Genomic DNA, 20730 nt, shown 5'->3' with positions numbered 1-20730 from the left:
GATAAACCACTATTTTATGGTTTATCTTGTGCTCAATTGAGTGGTTTTTATCTACTCTTTACCCACTTATTCATACTATTTGCATGGTTTTACATTTGCCTTCCAAATTATGTGCTTTGGTTGAAAACATGCTTCTTTGGCCTTAAGTTCCCTATATTTAAATCCTCTCTTATTACCATTAGATGCCTTGATATGTGTGTTAAGTGATTTCAGAGATTACAGGGCAGGAATGGCTCAGAGGATGGAAAGAAAGCATGCAAAAGTGGAAGGAATACAAGAAGTTGGAGAAATTGCTAAGCTGTCCAGCATGACCTCTTCACACTCAAACTGCTATAACTTTAGCTACAGAGGTCCAAACAACGCGGTTCCAGTTGCATTGGAAAGCTAACGTCTGGGACTTCGATTTGATATATAATATGCCATAGTTTCCTTGATGCTAGGCGACACGACCGCGTGCTCCATGCGGCCGCATCGCAGTGACGGAAATCAGCGTATTTGTATTCTTCTCCAGCAATTTTCGGGCTGTTTTCGACCCAGTTCGCGGCCCAGAAAACACAAATTAGAGGCTATAAAGTAGGGGATTGCATCCATTTATAGAGAGGCTTTCACATTCACAATTTTAGGAGTAGATGTAGTTTTTAGAGAGAGAGGTTCTCTCCTCTCTCTTAGGATTAGGATTTAGGACTTCTCTTAGTTTTAGGAGTGACTCTCAATCCCAGGTTCAATGTTCTTTTTATTTCTTTTCTCACTTTTGTTTATGACTCTTTATGATTGATTTTCTATTTTAATATATTTTGAGATATTTCAGACTTATGATTGCTCTCTTTAATTTATGTTACTGTTGCTTCCCATCTGAAGGCATTTTTATTCCGGTAAATTTACTTTTTCCCTTTTGGTCTTGGTTAAGAAAGTAGTAACTCAGGAGTTACCTTATCTCAACATAATTGATAACTGTTATCTTTGCTAATTGAACTGAACTTCAAATAATCCCAACCTTTTCTTAGGAAATAAATAGGATTCGAAGATCAAACTAATTAGTCCCTTGACTTTCCTTTGCTTTAGTAAAGGTCAACTAAGTGGAATTAAGATTCAACTTTCATTATTATTGATAAGGATAACTAAGTCTGAACTTCTAATTTCTTATACCTTGCCAAGAGATTTTATTATTATTACTTTATTTTACTTGTCATTTAAATATACCTGTGCCCATTGCCCAAACTCAACATTCCCCAGAAAACTCATAACCAATAATAAATACACCTCCCTGCAATTCCTTGAGAAGACGACCCGAAGTTTAAATACTCGGTTATCAATTTTAAAGGGGTTTGTTACTCGTGACAACCAAAACGTTTGTAAGAAAGGTTGATTGCTTGGTTTAGTAACTATACTTGCAACGAGTATTTACTATAACTTCTAAACCATCAATCTTCCGCTCTTTCAGGTATCTTATTATATATTCTAACCGAGGTTACTGGAAGTGTTAAATCTTCCCTGAGTTACACTGGTTCAAGTTCTAATACGTAATTAGCATCTGAAGTGTACTTCTGAAACTGAGACGTGAAATGTGTCGTACCGGTTAAAAAATGTGGGATTAAAGTTACCTGATACGCCACTGGCCCAATTCTCTTCAGAATCTGAAGTGGTCCGTGCTTGCCATGGATTCAGGTCCTAAAACACTTTGGTTTCAATCCCTTGGTCTTGATTTACTTGTCAATTCTAGTTTGTTGAAATAACCTTCACAAATACAGAAATTCCTTCTTCAAACTTGAAAAGTTTTCTCTTTAGGTCCGCATAACTCTTGTCGACTTTTTTTAGTGAGAATCTTAATTCGAATTTTTTGTTGCCTTGGCTATTAAATTCGGGAACTAAGATGTTTGATACTCCAGTTTTAAATCAATACAGAGGCGTCTAGCGCACCGTGAAACTTCACCTTCTTCCTGATGTATGGTCAAACAGAGTTGTTGATGAATCCATATTTGACGATAAATTTTGGATTGATTTGAGTGGATTTCATCATATAAACCCACATTTATTCATCTAAATAGCATACTTTTTGTCTTTTCTCTCTAAATTGTGCCTAATTGTGAAAATATGCTATTTTATACTTAATTTAATCAATTTTATTTCACCTTCATTTCATTCGATATCTTGATATTTTTTATGAGTGATTTCAGGTGTAATAGGTAGGAATGGCTTGATAAGAGTGGAAGGGAAGCATGCAATTGGGAGAGAACATGAAGAAAACAAAGGAGAATCACACAGCCAAGTGTGCGTATGCACAACTACAGTGCATATGCATAGGATGAAAATAAGCAAGTGTGCGTAGGCACACACCTGTGCGTACGCACAGGTACCAGCGTGTGACCATTAAAAATTCACGTGGCTCGCGATTTTGAGGGCTTTTTGGCCCATTTCTGAAGGTGTTGAAGCATATAAACAAGGGCTAGCAACCATACAACATACCATACATTACACAATACTCTTAGATAGTTTTTAGGGTAGTTTAGGATAGTTTTAGCTTAGGTTTTCTCTCAATTTTTCTTAGGATGTAATTAGGTTTTATCTACAAGTTTGCATTTTCCAATTTGATCTTGGTCTCTAGCTTATTTCCATTGTAAGTATTCCTTAATTTTTTCTTTTACTACACTACTTGTTCTACACTTTCTTATATTTTAAGTCAGTTTGTTAATACATATTTACTTTTGCAATTTTGAGTTTTAGTTAATGAATTTGATGTTTAGTGGTTTTTATATGTTTATTGAATTTCCATTATTGATTTTGCTCTTTTATTGCTCATGGTTTCAAGCATTTTCCCAATTTTACCATGTTTGTGATTATGCCTACCATGTATTTGATGAAATGCCAATTTTGATTATGGAGTAAATTCTCACTCCTTGACTTGGAAAAATGAATTTATGGAATACTAGAGTCATAATGTCCAATATTTAGTGATAATTCCTGGGTTGTTAGTTGTTATTGTTTCCACTAATGCTAGCTTTTTACTAAGGTAATTAGTAAGTGATGTGAGAATTATCATTGGTCTAGAATTTCTCAATAGAAATAGAACTTTGTTGTAAGCATAGTTCTAAACCAACTAATAATTCTCCATCAAAGTTTTAATTTTGTTTGTCACAAGTACAAACCCCAATAAAAACCGAGAGTATTTAAACCTCATGTCGTCTCACAAGGAATTGTAATGAAGTGCTCAATTATTGGCTATGAAGGAACAAGGGGTTTTGATTTGGTGATTGACAAGAAGAGTAAATAACAAGAAAGTAAATGACAATTAACTAATAAAGGAAAGGAAAAGAACTCTTGGCTAAGGCATGGAAATTGAGATTACCATCCTTGTCTACAAACCATATATTGACAATTATGAGGGACCAACCCATCAAGTCTACTTCTATGATTGAAGTAGGTCAAATAAGCTTGATCAACATCAATCCATAAGTTTTCAACCTAGCTACTAATTGACTTAATAGTAGGCTAGTGTTAATGGGTATCAAATTGACCACTAAGGGTTCTCAAATCACCAATTCAATTAGACCCAATGACTCAAAGTCACCCAATTCCCTTAGCCAAGAGTATAGAAAACTACTCTATAACTAGTGAAAATATTTTATCAAACACCTAGAGTGCAATAAAAGTAAACATCACAAAATGCAAGAATTAATAGAAGCTATAACTAACATAAGCAAGAAATCAACAATAGCAACTAAGATAAACATAAAAAGACATGGAAACATAAAATTGCATTAGATAAGATAAAAATTCAACAAGGGTTCATGAAAGTAAAAATGGCAAAATAAGGAAATTAACAAAAAAAACTAAGAGGATTAAGACAATAGAACAATAAAATATAAAGAGAGTTGAACTAAAAACAAGAATTAAGAGTTGGATCTACGAAAATTTGACTTAAACTACCCTAAATTCTAGAGAGAAAGGAGAGCTTCTCTCTCTAGAATTCTAATCTAAAACATGATGAAAACTAAACTATGATTACTCGGTTCATTCCTCCTTCAATCCCTGGTTTAGTAGCATCAAAAACGGGTTGGATTGGGCCCAAAATGCTTCAGAAACCGCTGGTCACGTGTTGCCTTTAAGTGAGTCATGCTAATCCTGTGATGCATACGCGTCACCTAACTGCAAGGTTACTATGACAAATTATATATCATTTTGAAGCCCCGGATGTTAGCTTTCTAACGCAACAAGAATTGCCTCATTTGAACCTCTGTAGCTCAAGTTATGATCGATTTAGTACGATGAGGTCAGGATTGACAACTTAGCAATTCCTTCATTTCTTCATGAGTTCTCCCACTTTACATGCTTTTCTTCCATTTCTTTCAAGTTATTATTGCTTTCAAAACCTTAAATCACTCAAACAAACATATCAATGCATCGAATAGAATTAAAGTGAATTAAATTTAATAATTTTAAGGCCTAAAAAGCATGTTTTCACTCATAAGCACAAATTAGGGAGAGTTTACAAAACCATGCTATTTTAGTGAGTAAATGTGAGATAAGTTGATAAAATTCCCTAAATTCAACACAGGATAAACCACAAAATTGGGTTTATCAAACCTCTCCACACTTAAACCAAGCATATCCTCATGCTAAGAATAAAGAAGGACAAGAAAAGGGGGTATGAACATTTATTTAATGCAATCTATCTACATGAATACAACTAAGTGCAAAATGCTTCTACCTACTTGGTTAAAAATGAATCAATCTCCAAGAACATATATAAGCATGTAGAGCTCACATAGCATGATGATTCATGAATTTCACTAATTCAAATCTCAAAATAAAGTACAAGAAGACTTGCAAGAAGAAAGCTTGTGAAAGCAGGGAACAAGGAATTGAGCATTGAACCCTCACCGGAAGTGTATCCGCTCTAGTCGCTCAAGTGTATAAGGTTGATTCACTCAATTCTCTTTTAATCATGCTTTCCATGATTTTTTTTCATCTAACAATCAACAGTTATTCAATGCATGCATACATTTATCATGAGGACTTATCTTTAGGTTGTAATGGGGCTAGGGTAAAGGTACGGATGCATATGGTCAAGTGAGCTTGAAATTTGAATCTTTGATTAACCTAAGCTCTCACCTAACACACATAACAACCTATATAATTCTAATACAATACCTAGCTACCCATAATTCTCACTTTTTCACACACTCATGCACTCTCTTTTTGATTCACATTCCATATGCATTGATTATTATTGACCTTTCCTTTGGGGCATTTTGTCCCCTTTTTATTACTTTCTTTTCTTCTTCTTTCTTTTTCTTTCTCTATTATTTTTTTCTTTTTATTTTTCTTCTATTTTTCTCTTTTTCTTTTGATGAATTATGTACAAAGGGATCAATGCATAGGGTTTTAACATTCAATACATGAGTGTGTACCCAATTTCCAATATTTTCAATAAAAATATAAAAATACACTTTTATCTCATCCAATGTTCCCGAATTTCCCTAAACTAGAATAATAAACACTCTCACTAGCCTAAGCTAATCAAAGATCCATATAAGGGACATATATTATTTTTCACTTAGGGGTAGTGATGTGCTAGATTAAAGAATAAAAGGGAATTTAACAAAGGCTCAAAATTAGCTAACAATGGTAGATAAAAGGTAAGGATATTTGGGTAAGTGAGATATTGAAGTGACGTTCTCAATCATATAAATGCGTTCATACATAAAATAATGGACATATAGAATCAAGCAAATCAAAGATTGCAATCATAGAAAAAGAACAATACACACAGGAATGAAAATAGTGGTTATAAGATGTAACCACACAATTAGTCTCAAAACTCACATGCTTGTGTGTTCTTAGCTCAAAAACATGTTCCAAAATTAATTCCTTCAAGCAAGTTAAACACAAAATTTTTTTTATTCAAATTGGTAGGGTGCCCTCAAACAGTTTTCTTGGAAAAGAAATCATCACTTTAACCAAGTAGTCCTAACATATAAATGGATAGAATATGTACAAATTCTAACTATCATTCAATCTATCATGCAATGCAATGACTAACTAATAAAGACGATTAAGAATTGGTGTTGAAAAAGGAATTATTACCCACGGAAGTCGGTCTCGACCTCCCCACACATAAAGATTGCACCGTCCTCGGTGCATGCAAAGATGAGCAAGGGGTGGGTATGGAAAGTCGGACTCCTCCATGGTGGGTTTTCACAACTGAGGAGCTTCTACAAAGATTGTGCAGAGGGACTTGTTTGTTGTCCCATTTAGAAGCTTTTCCTTTCCCTTCTTGGTGGCCAGCCTGAAAGGAGAGGAAAAGAAAGAAAATTATGCCCACAACAAAGATATCAAAGCAAATAGAACATAGGCGGGGCTAATGCCAAATAAGAGTAGGGTTCTCGACTACATGGTTGCTACAACATGTAAGTGAGAGAGCAATATAAGCAAAGGGCATATCAACTAACACTTGATGCAAGAGTAAAATCAAATCACAAGTAAATGGCATGAAGAGAACACTTGGAGGCATCAAGTTCAAATAGGAATTGACACAAACAAGATTAGTGAAAAGCGTGAGAGCATTTGGTTCCATCCTAACTCAATGATAATGAGGCACAAAAACAAAGAATAATGAGTTAGGAAGGACTAAAGCACTAATCTTGTGTGTGGAACAAATATTACAATTAATGCTAAACAAGTCACGAAGCACCAAAACAATGCAAGAAATTCTCAACAATTGAGTAGGAGAATTCAACGCCAATATTAATATAAGAAACTTAGAAAAGAAAATAGGAACAAGTGGTGCACGAATCCCCACACTTCGTACAACTGAACCAGCAAGTGCACTGGGTCGTCCAAGAAATACTTAAGCAAGTCAGGGTCGATCCCATGAAGATTATGGTTTGAAACAATCTATGGTTATCTTGTAGATCTTACTCAGGTGAGTAGGAGATGTAGGTATGTTATTTAATTGCATAAAAGAAAATAAAGAGATCTTAACTTGGTTGATATGTTTGCAATGATGAGAAGATGGTTAAGGCTTGGAGATGCATTGTCCTTCTGGATTAACTCTGGTATTACTGTCTTCTTCAGTTGTAAATGATTTCTTCTATGGCAGGCTGTATGTGATTGACGCTGGTTTGAGCAGCCGCCAATACTTCTCCAGATCTGAACACCAGGGTTAGTGCGGATCTATTCTGATTGAAGGTGAAGCTCCTGTAGTCCATTCTCTTTTGCGATCCCACTCAAAACGCCACAGACAAGGTCGGATCTTCCGAATCATAGGATGTTGCACCTTTGGGTTCTAGCCTCTACCACAAAGCCCCTAATCTCTTCATACTTCGACTGAACTGGTGTCTCGAGAAGGCCCCAATGAAGTCGTGGATTAGCCGTCTAAGAGATGTATAATCAAGCTCGTGGTTCATCATTGTCTGATCAAAGACTCACTCTGAACCCATGTAGAATGTGATAACCTTATGCCAGTTCAGCGCATTCATATTAATGAAGAACGAAGATACATCTAAAATAGAGAATAAAACACAGATTAAAGAGAAACAGTAATATTTTTATTAATCCATAAAACTCAACAGGGCTCCTCCCGTCAACCTAGGAGGTTTACAAACTCATACTGATAGAAAATACACTCCTAAACAAAAATATGGCCGATCTGTATGATTATGTAAAATATCCCTTAAATACTAAACTAATGACTAAGGATTACATAAGAAAGGGTAAAACAGTCTTTTATTACTAAAATCCACTTCTGAGGCCCACTTGGTGAGTGTTTGGGCTGAGCTTTGATGACATCTACATGCTATGAAGCCTCTAGGGTGTTAAACGCTGGCTAGGGGGTCCTTTCTGGGCGTTTGGACGCTAGTCTCCTCCTTTGGGCGCTGGACGCCTGGAATGGGGCAGGAGGCTGGCGTTGGACGCCAGTTTTGGGCCTTCTAATCTGAAGCAAAGTATGAACTATTATACATTGATGGAAAGCTCTAGAATTCAGCTTTTCCATAGCAATTGAGAACACTCCATTTAAACTTCTGCAGCTCCAGAAAAGCTCTTTCGAGTGCAAGAAGGTCAGATCTGGACAGCATCTGCAGTGCTTTCTCTGTCTTTGAATCAGACTTATGCTAACTTTTGCTCCAGCTCTTCAATTTTAGCAAAAAAATACCTGAAATTGTATAAAAACACACAAAATCAAAGTAGAATCCAAAAATATAAATTTAACACTAAAACCTATGAAAACTTAATAAAAATTAAACAAAACATGCTAAAAACTATATGAAAATGATGCCAAAAAGCATATAAAATATCTGCTCATCACAACACCAAACTTAAACTATTGCTTGTCCCCAAGCAAGTAAAAAAAATAGTAGGATAAAAAGAAGAGTAAGATACAATAAATATCAGAGTTTCCAATGAAGCTCAGTTTCAATTAGATGAGCGGGACTTAGTAGTTTTTTGCTTCTGAATAGTTTTAGCATCTCACTACTCATTGAAACACAGAAGTGTTGGTCTCTTTAGGAACTTAGAATCCAGATGATATTATTGACTCTCCTAGTTCAGTTTTTTTTATTCTTGAACACAGCTTTCAGAGTCTTGGTCGTGACCCTAAGCACTTTGTTTTCCAGTATTACCACTAGATATATAAATGCCACAGATAGTTTAACTGGGTGAACCCTTTTGGATTGTGATTCAGCTTTGCTAGAATCCCCAGATCCAGGTGTCCAGAGTTCCTAAGCACACTCTTTTTGCTTTGGATCACGACTTTAACTGCTCAGTCTCAAGCTTTTTACTTGACATCTTCACACCACAAGCACATGGTTAGGGACAACTTGGTTAAGCCGCTTAGGCTAGGATTTTGTTTCCTTTAGGCCCTCTTAACCATTGATGCTCAAAGCCTTGGATCCTTTTACCCTTGCCTTTTGGTTTAAAGGGTTATTGGCTTTTTCTGCTTTTATTTTTCTATTTTTCGCATGCATATATTTTTTCTTTTGTTTTACATGCTTTTTCTTTTGCTTTTTACTGCTTTTTCTTGCTTCAAGAATCAATTTTTGGATTTTTCAGATTACCAATAATACTTTTCCTTTTTCATCATTCTTTCAAGAGCCAACATTCTAAAATTTCAATTTCAAATATGTACTGTTTATTCATACATTCAGAAAATAAAAGCAATGCTACCACATCAAGATAATTGAACTATTCTTATTATAAACTTGAAATTCATGTATCTCTCAATTCTTTTCAATTAAAATTTTCTTTAAAGCAAGGTGAGAGACATATGGAACATTTTATAGCCTTAAGACATAAATGCAAATGATCATGCAATAAGGACAAGAGAACAGACAATACCATATAACAGAAAATAGAAAAATACAAAAGAAAAGGAGATAAAGAGAACGAATTCACCTTTAATGGTGGTGGCTAGTACTCCTCCTTGAGGATCTAATGTAGTGCTTGATCTCTTCAATGTCACTCCTTTGTCTTTGTTGTTCTTCCCTCATAGCCCTTTGATCTTCTCTAATGTCATTGAGGATGGTGGAATGCTCTTGCTGCTCCATCCTCAACTGGTTCATGTCAGAGCTTAATTCTCCCATGGTAGTATGCCATTGATCCCAATAGCTTTGAGGAGGAAAATACATCCCTTAAGGCATCTCAGGGATCTCTTGTTGAGGCGGCTGCACAGGCTCATGTGCATGCTCTCTAGTTTGCTCCATCCTCTTCTTAGTGATGGGCTTGTCCTCCCCAATGGAGATGTCTCCCTCTATGACAATTCCAGCTGAATTGCATAGATGACAGATGAGGTATGAGAATGCCAACCTTGCATTGGTGGAAGGCTTCTCAGCTATCTTGTACAATTTTTGAGGGATCACCTCATGTACTTCCACCTCACTTCCAATCATGATGCAACGGATCATGATGGCTCTTTCAATAGTCACCTCTGACCGATTGCTAGTAGGGATGATAGAGCGTTGGATGAATTCCAACCGTCCTCTAGCTATGGGTTTGAGGTCAAGCTTTCTTAGTTGAATGGGCTTGCCTTAGGAATCCCTTTTCCACTGTGCTCCTTCCACACATATGTCGAAGACCACTTGATCCAGTCTTTGATCAAAGTTGACTCGTCTAGCATAAGGATGAGGGTATCCTTGCATCAGAGGCAAGTTGAACGCCAACCTCACACTTTCTGGGCTGAAATCTAGGATTCTCCTTCGGACCATGCTGCTCCAATTCTTGGGATTTGGGTTCACACTAGTGTCATGGTTTTTTGTGACCCATGCATTTGCATGGAACTCTTGCACCATTAAGATTCCAACCTCTTGGATGGGATTGGTTAGGACTTTCCAACCTCTTTTCCAGATCTCTCTTCGAATTTTCGGATACTCATTCTTCTTGAGCTTGAAAAGGACCTCAGGGATGATGATGACTTGCATCATCTACCCCTTTTTCTTATCTAAAAAGGACCATAAAAGAGCAGAATCTCATTTGATAATTGCAATTCATGAACTAATTGATGAATATTATGGTACATTGGATTGAAATGGGTTTGTGCTGAATTTCAGGTGAAAAGAGCAACAAAAAGGGAAGAAAACAACAAAATAAAGCTAGGCGTGTGAAACTGTCATGCCACTTGGAACAAAGACTATGAAAGTATGTGCGCATGGCACGCCAGAAGCTGGGCGTGGCACGCCAGTTGTGTTTTCCAAAAAGGATCCTCAAAGCTTTTACATGGACGTGGCACGCCAGGAGCTGGGCGTGGCACGCCAGTATCGTTTTCCAGAGAGCAATGTTGAAGGCCACAAAAGGGGCATGGCACGCCAGTTCATCAATCCAGAAGGGACAACTACTTGGGCGTGCCACTTGGTATCGAAGGCGTGGCACGCCAAGCTTGCAGGAGTCACCTTAAGATGGGCGTGCCACTTGAACATCAAGGCGTGGCACGCCAGTACAAGTTTCCAGAGAAGAGATTTAAGGTCCAAGCACTTGGGTGTACCACTTGGTGTCGAAGGCGTGGCACGCCAACTTTCATTATTCACTTTGGCGTGCCACTTGGTGTCGAAGGCGTGGCGCGCCAGCTCTCATTCTCACTTGGGCGTGCCACTTAAAGACCCAAGTGTGGCACACTAACACTAAAGAAGGCCAAGCAAAGCTCGGCGTGCCACTTGAGGTCGAAGGCGTGGCACGCCAACTCTCATTATTCATCTGGGCGTGCCACTTGAATGCTAGGCGTGGCATACCAGCTACTGGAACAAGGAAGAATGCTAGGCGTGGCACGCCACACACTGGGCGTGGCACGCCAGTTCTATTTTCCAAAGGAGTGAAGAAAGTTCTCCATGGGCGTGGCACGCCAGTAGTAAATTCCAGAGAAGAAAGTAAAGCAACCACAATGGGCATGGCACACCAGTAGTAAATTCCAGAGAAGAAAGTAAAGCAACCATAATGGGCATGGCACGCCAAGTCTTGGGCGTGCCACGCTAGTTCAATTGTCTAGGGAAGAAGAATAAGAAGGGAGATCCTGTGCGTTCCATTTGAGTTCTAGGCGTGGCACGCCAACAATGAAACCAAGCACATACAAGGGGCATGGCACGCCAAACCCTGGGCGTGCCACGCTAGTTCAACTTTCCAGAGAGGAGAAGAAGAGGAAAAAGGCCTGGGCGTGCCACTTGGGCTCGAAGGCGTGGCACACCAGGGAGATGGATGCATGGGGCGTGTCACTTGAGGGACTGGGCGTGGCACGCCACTCAAGTGCCAGCCACACGCCAAGCCTGGAAGGTCATGTTTATTGAGTTTTCTTTTCCCTCTAATTGTAATTTTCTTTTCTCTTTTGTATTTTCTTAATTCTATTGCTAGGAGTAGTATAAATAACCCCTGAAGGTACTGAGAAGGTGTTGTTGAGTAGTAATTTTGTTGAAGTATAGTTAGCTTTACTTTTCACATCATCTTCTTCCATCTCTTGTACTTTTCTCTTAAGCTATGAGTAGCTAAATTCCCTCTTATTGAGAGACGGATCTCTGTTGTACTTGATGGATTAATGATAGTAAATTTCTTTTCCTCTTCATCTTCTCTTTGATTTACTAGAAGGAATTTCGTTTTAATGCTAGTGTTCAATCATCTTGGGAAAGAGGTTGAATGCAAAATAGGTTTCATGGAAACCTTGGAAAAGGAAACATGAAACCATGCTTGAAATCCCTTCTCACACTTGAGTAGAATATCAGATTTGGTGATTGGATATGGTGACATATAATCCACCCTCTACTTAGATCTATGAGGATGTGTGGCATAATCAGGGACCAAGCATATCTCTCTTCATGAGCTATTAGACCAAGAAATTGGCTATTGATCAAGATCTGAGAGATTGAGTCACCAAGGGATTGGGGTTCAATCAATCATGATTGCCAAGAGGTCAATGAGTTGCATGATTGAAGATGAGATGAGCTGGATTTAATCTAAAGAGAACAACATCTCCTAATCTCAATGAATTCCCCCTATTCTCATCTTCCACATTCTTTATAGATTTTTTTACATTCTGTTGATCCCCATTCCTATTTACAATTAAGTCATTTATGTTTCTGCACTTTACATTCTTGCCATTTCCTTTTCTGCACTTTACTACTTCTCTTTATTTTTGAGTCATTTACATTCCTGCTTGTTTACAATTCTGCAATCACACTCTATATTGCTCAGCTTGACTAATTCACCCATTGATTAAAATTGCTTAAATCTACCAATCTCTGTGGATACGATCCCACTCTTTGTGGGTTATTACTTGACGATATTTTTGGTGCGCTTGCCAAAAGAACGGATTCATAAATTTTGTATGGGGAATGAATTCCGATCATCAAGTTTTATGGCGCCGTTGTCGGGGATTGGTTTGAATTTGACAATGACTAAATTGATGGGTAGCTAGATTAAGCACTTTAATTACCTTGTTAATTCTCTTTCAGTTCTTTAATTTTCTCCTTTTCTATTTTATTTTATTTTTACTTTGATTATTTTTTCTATTTATTGTTCATATTTCCATTTTTTTTATTGCTCCATTAACTGTTTGATTAATTGCATCAACCAAACTAACCACTAGTCTTAACAAGAGTGTTTTCTTCACTCGTCCTCTGCTTGCTATTGTTGAATGTATGACAGGTAGAAAGGGAGAAACTTCTTCTTCTTTTGATAGTGAACCTGAGAGAACCTTCCTTAGATTAAGGAGGGAAGCAAGAGGCAAAGACATAGTGGGAGAGGAAGTAGTGGAGGAAGATCTGGGAGATACTATGGAGGAAAAGGTGCAAAACCATGTTGGAGTAGATGCTGGCAATCATGTTGGGCAAGAGAGGAGAGTCTTAGGCTCTTACATCAACCCAAACCTAGGAAACTGTGGCAGTAGTATCGTGAAGTCAACAATTCATGCTAACAACTTTGAGTTGAAACCTTAACTCATCACACTTGCCCAGAATAATTGTTCATATGGAGGGGGTGCACAAGAGGACCCAAACTAACATCTCACTATATTCTTGAGGATTTGTGACATTGTAAAGTCCAATGGTGTGCATCCTGACACCTACAAACTAATTTTGTTCCTTTTTTCTCTTAGAGATAAGGCAGCAAAGTGGTTAGAAGCATTTCCCAAGGAAAGCTTGACCACTTGGGATGAGGTTGTTAACAAGTTTCTAGCAAGATTCTACCCTCCACAGAGAGTCAATAGATTGAGAGCTGAGGTGCAAACCTTTAGACAGCAAGATGGTGAAACACTTTATGAGGCTTGGGAGAGGTTCAAAGACTTGACAAGGAAGTGCCCTCCAGATATGTTCAACGAATGGCTTCAACTGCACATCTTCTATGAAGGGCTATCATATAAAGTAAAGAAAGTTGTAGACCACTCTTCAAGGGGTTCACTCAACAAGAAGAAAACCATTGAAGAAGCCATAGATGTTATTGAGACTGTAGCTGAGAATGAGTACTTTTATGCTTCAGAAAGAGCTCAAAAGAAAGGAGTACTAGAGCTCAATTCATGGATGCTTTGTTTGCATAGAATAAGATGATTGCAGCTCAATTAGCAGCCTTAACAAAAAGGATGGAGAAAAGTCAAGTCTCAGCTGTCCAAGCTCAAGCACCACCACAAGAAGAAGATGCACCAGAAGCTGAATGTGAATGAGAGCAGGCAAATTATGTGAACAATCCCTCTAGACCACCATATGATCCAAACTCCAAGACATATAACCCAGGTTGGAAGAACCACCCAAATTTTGGGTGGGAAAACCAACAAAGCCACAACCAAGACCACAAACCATACCAATCCAATCAACACACAACCACAATCCTAACCATCAATCAAGCAGCAACAGAACCTACCATAACTCACACAATGCACCATACCACTCCAACCAACAACCACATAACAACCACCATCAAGATACATCATCCTCAACCATGCAACCAAGTGAAACCAGCAGCAATTTTGCAAAATTGGAAGCTGCCATAGCACAATTATCAGCACAACTAACAGGGACTATTTCTACTATTCTGGAGAGATAGATACAGGCTAAAAGAAAAATAGATGCAAATCAAGAAGAGTTCAGGTCCAACATAAGAAATCAAGGGGCAGAAATTTCAAAATTAGAAGCACAAGTAGGGAGTTTATCTAAACAAATACCAATGCCCACACATACATTTTCTAGTGATACCATGGCCAACCCAAGAGGGGAATGCAAGGCCATAACACTAAGAAGTAGAAAAGTTGTAGAAGAAGCATCCCCAAGTCAAAGTAACCAAGAAGAAGAAGCTGAAAAGGAACCTGAAATCAAGAAAGAAGAAGAGACCCCTACACCATCCTCACCAAAGCAAGTCCTAAAGCCATATGTGCCACAAGCACCTTATCCACAAAAGGCTGAGGAAGGATGGAAAAGACCGCCAGTTCTCTAGATTCCTAAAAATCTTCAAGAAGCTCCAGATTAACATACCTTTTGCTGATGCATTAGAGCAAATGTCACTCTATGCCAAATTTTTAAAGGATATCATGACAAGAAAGAGGAAGTGGGGTGAAAAGGAAACCATAGTGCTAATTGAGGAGTGCAGTACCATCATACAAAAGAAGCTTCCTCGAAAGATGAAAGACCCTGAGAGCTTCCAAATTCCCTGCATCATAGGTGATATCAACATTGAGAAAGAATTGTGTGATCTGGGGGCCAGCATCAACCTTATGTCCTTGGCAATAATGAAGAGGATGAGGATTGAAGAGGCCAAACCAACTAGAATGGCACTCCAATTGGCTGACAGAACATTCAAGTTTTCTCATGGGGTAGTGGAAGACTTGTTGGTGAAAGTAGGAGAATTTATCTTTCCAGCTGACTTTGTTATGATTGACATGGAGGAAGAAGCCAACACATCAATCATCCTAGGAAGGCCATTCTTAGCTACAGCTAGAGCTATAATTGATGTTCAAAAAGGGGAGCTAATCTTAAGATTACATGAAGAGAAGATGGTCTTCAATTTCTTCAAGGCCATGAGTTACCCCAAGGAATCCATTGGAGAATGTATGATGGTAGACACAATTGAAGATCTCATTCAAGGGGTTCTAGAGGAAGAACAGTGTGAAGTAATCAAAGAGCAAGATCAACAAACTTCATGTGGTGAAATACCAATGGAAGCTATGGAAGAACCGATCATGCTGGACAAGACAAGTAAAATGGAAGTGGAGGCACCAAAATTGGAACTAAAAGCTCTGCCTCCCAGCTTGAAATATGCCTACCTGGGTGACAACAACACATACCCAGTGATCATCAATTCAAGTTTGAATGAACAACAAGAAGAAGAGCTAATCCAAGTGCTGAAACAACACAAGGATGCTATAGGGTGGACACTTGCAGACCTAAAGGGAATCAGCCTTTCCATATGCATGCACAAAATCCTGCTTGAAGAAGGTGCAAAGCCCTCAAGGCAGTAGCAGAGAATTCTAAACCCGACAACGAATGAAGTAGTACAAAAGGAGGTGTTGAAGTTATGGCAAGTAGGGGTGATTTACCCAATCTCAGACAGCCCCTTGGTAAGCCCTGTGCAAGTAGTCCCCAAGAAAGGAGGGATCATTGTTGTGCCAAATGAGAAGAATGAATTGATACTAACAAGAACAGTGACTGGCTGGCGCATGTGCATTGATTATAGGAAACTTAATGAAGCTACCAAGAAGGAGCACTTCCTCCTACCTTTCATGGACCAAATGCTAGAAAGACTTGCAGGACATGAATATTACTGCTTTTTGGACGGTTATGTTGGTTACAACCAAATAGTTGTAGACACCAAGGACCAGGAAAAAACTTCATTTACTTGTCCCTATGGTGTCTTTGCCTATAGGAGAATGCCCTTTGGATTGTGCAATGCACCTGTAACATTCCAAAGGTGCATGCTCTCCATATTTTCAGACATGATTAAAAGGTTCATTGAGGTGTTTATGAATGACTTTTCTGTATTTGGTGATTCATATTCTAAATGCTTACACCACTTAGCCTTGGTGCTAAAGAGATGCCAAGAAACCAACCTCGTTTTGAATTAGGAGAAGTGTCACTTTATGGTTACAGAGGGGTGGTTTTTGGCCATAAAATCTCAAAAAGAGGCATAGAGGTGGACAAGGCTAAGGTGGAGGTGATTGAAAAGTTACCCCCACCTTGCAATGTCAAAGCAATTAGAAGCTTTCTAGGACATGCTGGCTTTTATAGGAGGTTCATTAGAGATTTTTCAAAGATTGCCAAACCTTTAAGTAACTTGCTTGTCTCTAATGTACCTTTTATCTTTGATAGAGAATGCATGCTAGCCTTTGATGAGCATAAAAACAGACTTTCCTATGCACCTATCATAGCACCACCATGCTGGGATTTACCTTTTGAGTTGATGTGTGATGCATTAGATTTTGCTGTTGGTGCTGTTTTAGGACAGAAGAGAGATAAGTTGGTGTATGTTATTTACTATGCTAGCAAAATTCTCAATGAAAGTCAAAGAAATTACACCACTACAGAAAAGGAACTTCTTACTATAGTCTTTGCATTTGATAAATTTAGATCATATCTTATTGGCTCTAAAGTTACTGTTTTCACTGATCATGCAGCCCTCAAATATTTGCTGACCAAGCAAGAATCCAAGCCTAGGTTGATAAGATGGGTCTTGCTACTTCAAGAATTCAACATAGAGATGAAAGATAGAAGTGGAGCAGAGAACAAGGTGGCTAACCACCTATCAAGAATCCCACATAGAAAGGATGAAGCACAGCAATTTGAAGTGAATGAAAGCTTCCCTGATGAGCAGTTGATGATGATTCAAGAAAGCCCTTGGTTTGCTGATATAGCCAACTTCAAGGCTATTGGACTGCCCACCAATATCAACAAGTACATGAAAAGGAAGCTACTCAATAATGCTAAACACTACATCTGGGATGAGCCCTACTTGTTTAAAAAGGGTGTTGATGGAATTCTAAGGAGGTGTATTTCACAAGAGGAAGGGCAAGAAGTGTTGTGGCAGTGCCATGGATCCACATATGGAGGCCATTTTAGTGGAGAAAGAACTACAGCCAAGGTGCTGCAATGTGGGTTCTTTTGGCAAAAAATATTCAAAGATGCAAAGGAGTTGGTGTCAAGGTGCAATGAATGCCAAAGGGCTGACAATCTACCCAAGAAGAATGAGATGCCACAGAGGTTTATAATGGAATTGGAATTGTTTGACGTGTGGGATATTGATTTTATAGGACCATTCCCATCCTCCTACTCAAACAATTATTTATTGGTGGCTGTAGATTATGTGTCAAAGTGGGTAGAAGCCATAGCTACAGCAACAAATGATAACAAGGTTGTGATAAGCTTCTTGAGAAAAAATATCTTCAGCCGATTTGGAGTTTCTAGAGCCCTTATTAGTGATGGAGGGACACACTTCTGCAATAAGCAACTTGAGACACTCCTACTCAAGTATGGAGTCAAGCACAAAGTGGCAACCCCATACCATCCACAGACCAACAGGCAAGCTGAGATCTCAAACAGAGAACTCAAAAGAATCCTTGAAAGGACTGTTGGTAATTCAAGAAAGGAATGGTCCAAAAAGCTGGATGATGCATTATGGGCCTATAGGACAGCTTTCAAGACACCTATTGGGATGTCTCCATACCAACTGGTGTTTGGAAAGGCTTGTCACCTACCAGTGAAGCTTCAACATAGAGTATTTTGGGCTCTAAAAATATTGAACTTTGATGATCAAGCTGCTGGAGAAAGGAGGCTAATGCAACTCAATGAGATGGAGGAATTCAGAAATCAAGCTTATGAGAATGCCAAGATTTACAAGGAAAACACAAAGAAGTGGCACGATCATAAGATAGCAAGAAGAGAGTTTGTGGAAGGTCAAAGGGTGTTGCTATACAACTCTAGGCTCAAGTTCTTCCCAGGGAAATTAAAGTCAAGGTGGTCTGGACCCTTCACCATCCTTAAGGTATCCCCCTATGGTCATGTAGAGCTCATGGAGGACAAAACACAGAGAACTTTCACTGTAAATGGCCATATACTCAAGCATTACTTAGGAGACTCACTGGATGAGCAAAGAGTGAGCTACAATCTCAACTAAAGAAGGAGGAACGTCAAGCTAGTGACAATAAAGAAGCGCTAGTTGGGAGGAACCCCAACACTTTGTATCCTTTTTTTATTATTTCTTGCTTTCTAAAAATCGTTTATGACTGTTAAGTTAGGTAGTTTTAAATTCAGTCTGTCAGTTGATAGTTTTTTAGTTTGTTCTCTTTTGTTTACTGGGAGTGCAAGGTTGCATAATCACTCACTTGAAGTTGGTTGAATGGGCTGAGAACTAGCTAAAGAGCTAAGTTTGGTGTGGCCACTAACCCACTTAATCTAGGCTTACAACCATCTGAATGAATTAATTTTGAGAGTAAGCCCAGAGATTAAGTTTGGTGTGGCCACCACCATATGAAGATCATATAGTGAGCCTAATATAATTCAAGTTTGAAAGCATCTAATAAATTGGTGGGTGTTCAGAAGTTGGTTTTAATGAGTTTGGAAGGAATTAGAAGGAAAAGGATGTGAAAGGATTGAAATTATTTCACTCTTATGAACACATTAAAATCTAATGATGAACCCAATTTATTAGATACAATGAGATTAAGTTTGGTGTCCCAAGGGACACTCATCAGTTACAATTTAAATGACTCATAATATAGGGAATGTGAAGGATTTCTTTTGTCATTACTGATGGAGTTTTTGGACCTTATTTTCAGGAAAGAGGATGGGGCCCACATGATTGATAGCTCATCAAACAAGGAGTCAAAGTGTACTTGCACTTTGGAACTCAACACATGCAGGAAGCCAAAAGGGATAAAGGTTGGCGCCTCTTCCTATGCTAGGTGCCAATCCCCAAGTGGGAAAATATTGAATTGCTTTTACTTTCCACTCCCCACCTTCCAGACTATACCTCTCACTCCTATAAAAGCCACTCACTTTCCCACCACTCTTCACACTTGAAAAACCCAAACTCCACACGGGGAAGAACCTCCACACTCTCCCTCTTCTTTCTTTTCCTTTTCCTTACCATTCTTTTCCTTTTGCTGTTGTGGAGCAAACCATGCTTTGCTCTCTGTTCTTTACCTCTTCTTCAATTTTCTTCAACCTTTCAAACCTTTTTTCTCACCCCAATGGCACCACCAAGAGTCTCATCATCAAAGAAGAGAAAGACCAAGGAACCAACTTCTAGATCCTCAAGCTACAATGAATACAAGTTCCTCTCATCATTCAACCAAAACCAATTTTATGGTTGGGTGAGTGAGAGGCAAATCATTCCGAAGGTTGGCTTCCAACTTGGGAAGAATGAGCATTCTGAGATCAACAGGGAGATCAACAACAGAGAATGGGCACTATTGTGCAACCCACCAAGAAAAGTGGCAGAGAGCTTGGTTAGAGAATTTTATGACAATGCAGTGCCTCAACCTGGGCAACCTTATGGTTATCTTAGCTATGTGAGGGGGAAAGCCATTGACTATAGCCCCTCCAACATAGACAAGATGTTGATGGTGAAGTAAACAAGCTCCACCCGGAGCTATGAAGAAAGGATGAAGCAACAAGACCCAGGATTTGATGAAATCCTCAATGAAATATACATGCTGAATGTGCAGTGGATTAATGACAAGGATGGAAGACCTAACCAGCTGAGGAGAAGAGATTTGAGTCCCCAAACTAGAGGGTGGCTGGATTTTGTAAGAAGGTCTCTCAACCCAATATCCAACACCTCTGAGGTGACATTGGAGAGGGATGTGCTCATATACAGCATCATGAAGGGAGAAAATATGAATGTTGGGGAGATGATTGCCAGTAACATCAATAGGGTGCTGAAAAGCACCAAGGATAGCACATGGTTGGCATTTTCCAGCATCATTCAAAGGCTATGTGATAAAGCAGGGGTTGAAAAGATCATTGATGAGGTGCTAGTGGATCAAGAGAAGCCCATAACTGCCAAGAAGATGGCCAAAGTGGTGGCTGTTAACCCACTTCAGAGGGCCAGAGAGCACAGAGCTCATGCTCATGTACCACAAGGGCAACCACAACAAGAAGATGAGGCTAAAGATCAACCACACTACCTAGCACTTCCACCACCACCATACCCGCAATTTCCTGAAGGATTCAACTAGGAACAATTGCAAGGAGACATACACCAAATGAGAGGAGATATACACCATCTGAGAGAGGATGTCAACCAACTCAAAGAACAACAACAACAATAGGACCAAATGAA

At 38.8% G+C, this 20730-nt stretch overlaps 1 non-coding gene across 1 annotated transcript; it reads right to left on the bottom strand.

Annotated features, from left to right (window-relative positions):
* Positions 1-13673: 13673 nt before the first annotated feature.
* LOC148564066 (small nucleolar RNA R71) lies at positions 13674-13779 on the bottom strand. The gene has a single exon (XR_015884731.1). It is a non-coding gene; the product is annotated as a small nucleolar RNA R71 (small nucleolar RNA).
* Between the last annotated feature and the right edge of the window lie 6951 nt (positions 13780-20730).

The sequence above is a fragment of the Arachis ipaensis genome, chromosome B5, assembly GCF_059453495.1.
Source record: "Arachis ipaensis isolate K30076 ecotype BB chromosome B5, ASM5945349v1, whole genome shotgun sequence".
In the NCBI taxonomy this organism is placed as follows: Eukaryota; Viridiplantae; Streptophyta; class Magnoliopsida; order Fabales; family Fabaceae; genus Arachis; species Arachis ipaensis.
This window is presented reverse-complemented; position numbering and strand designations above follow the sequence as displayed.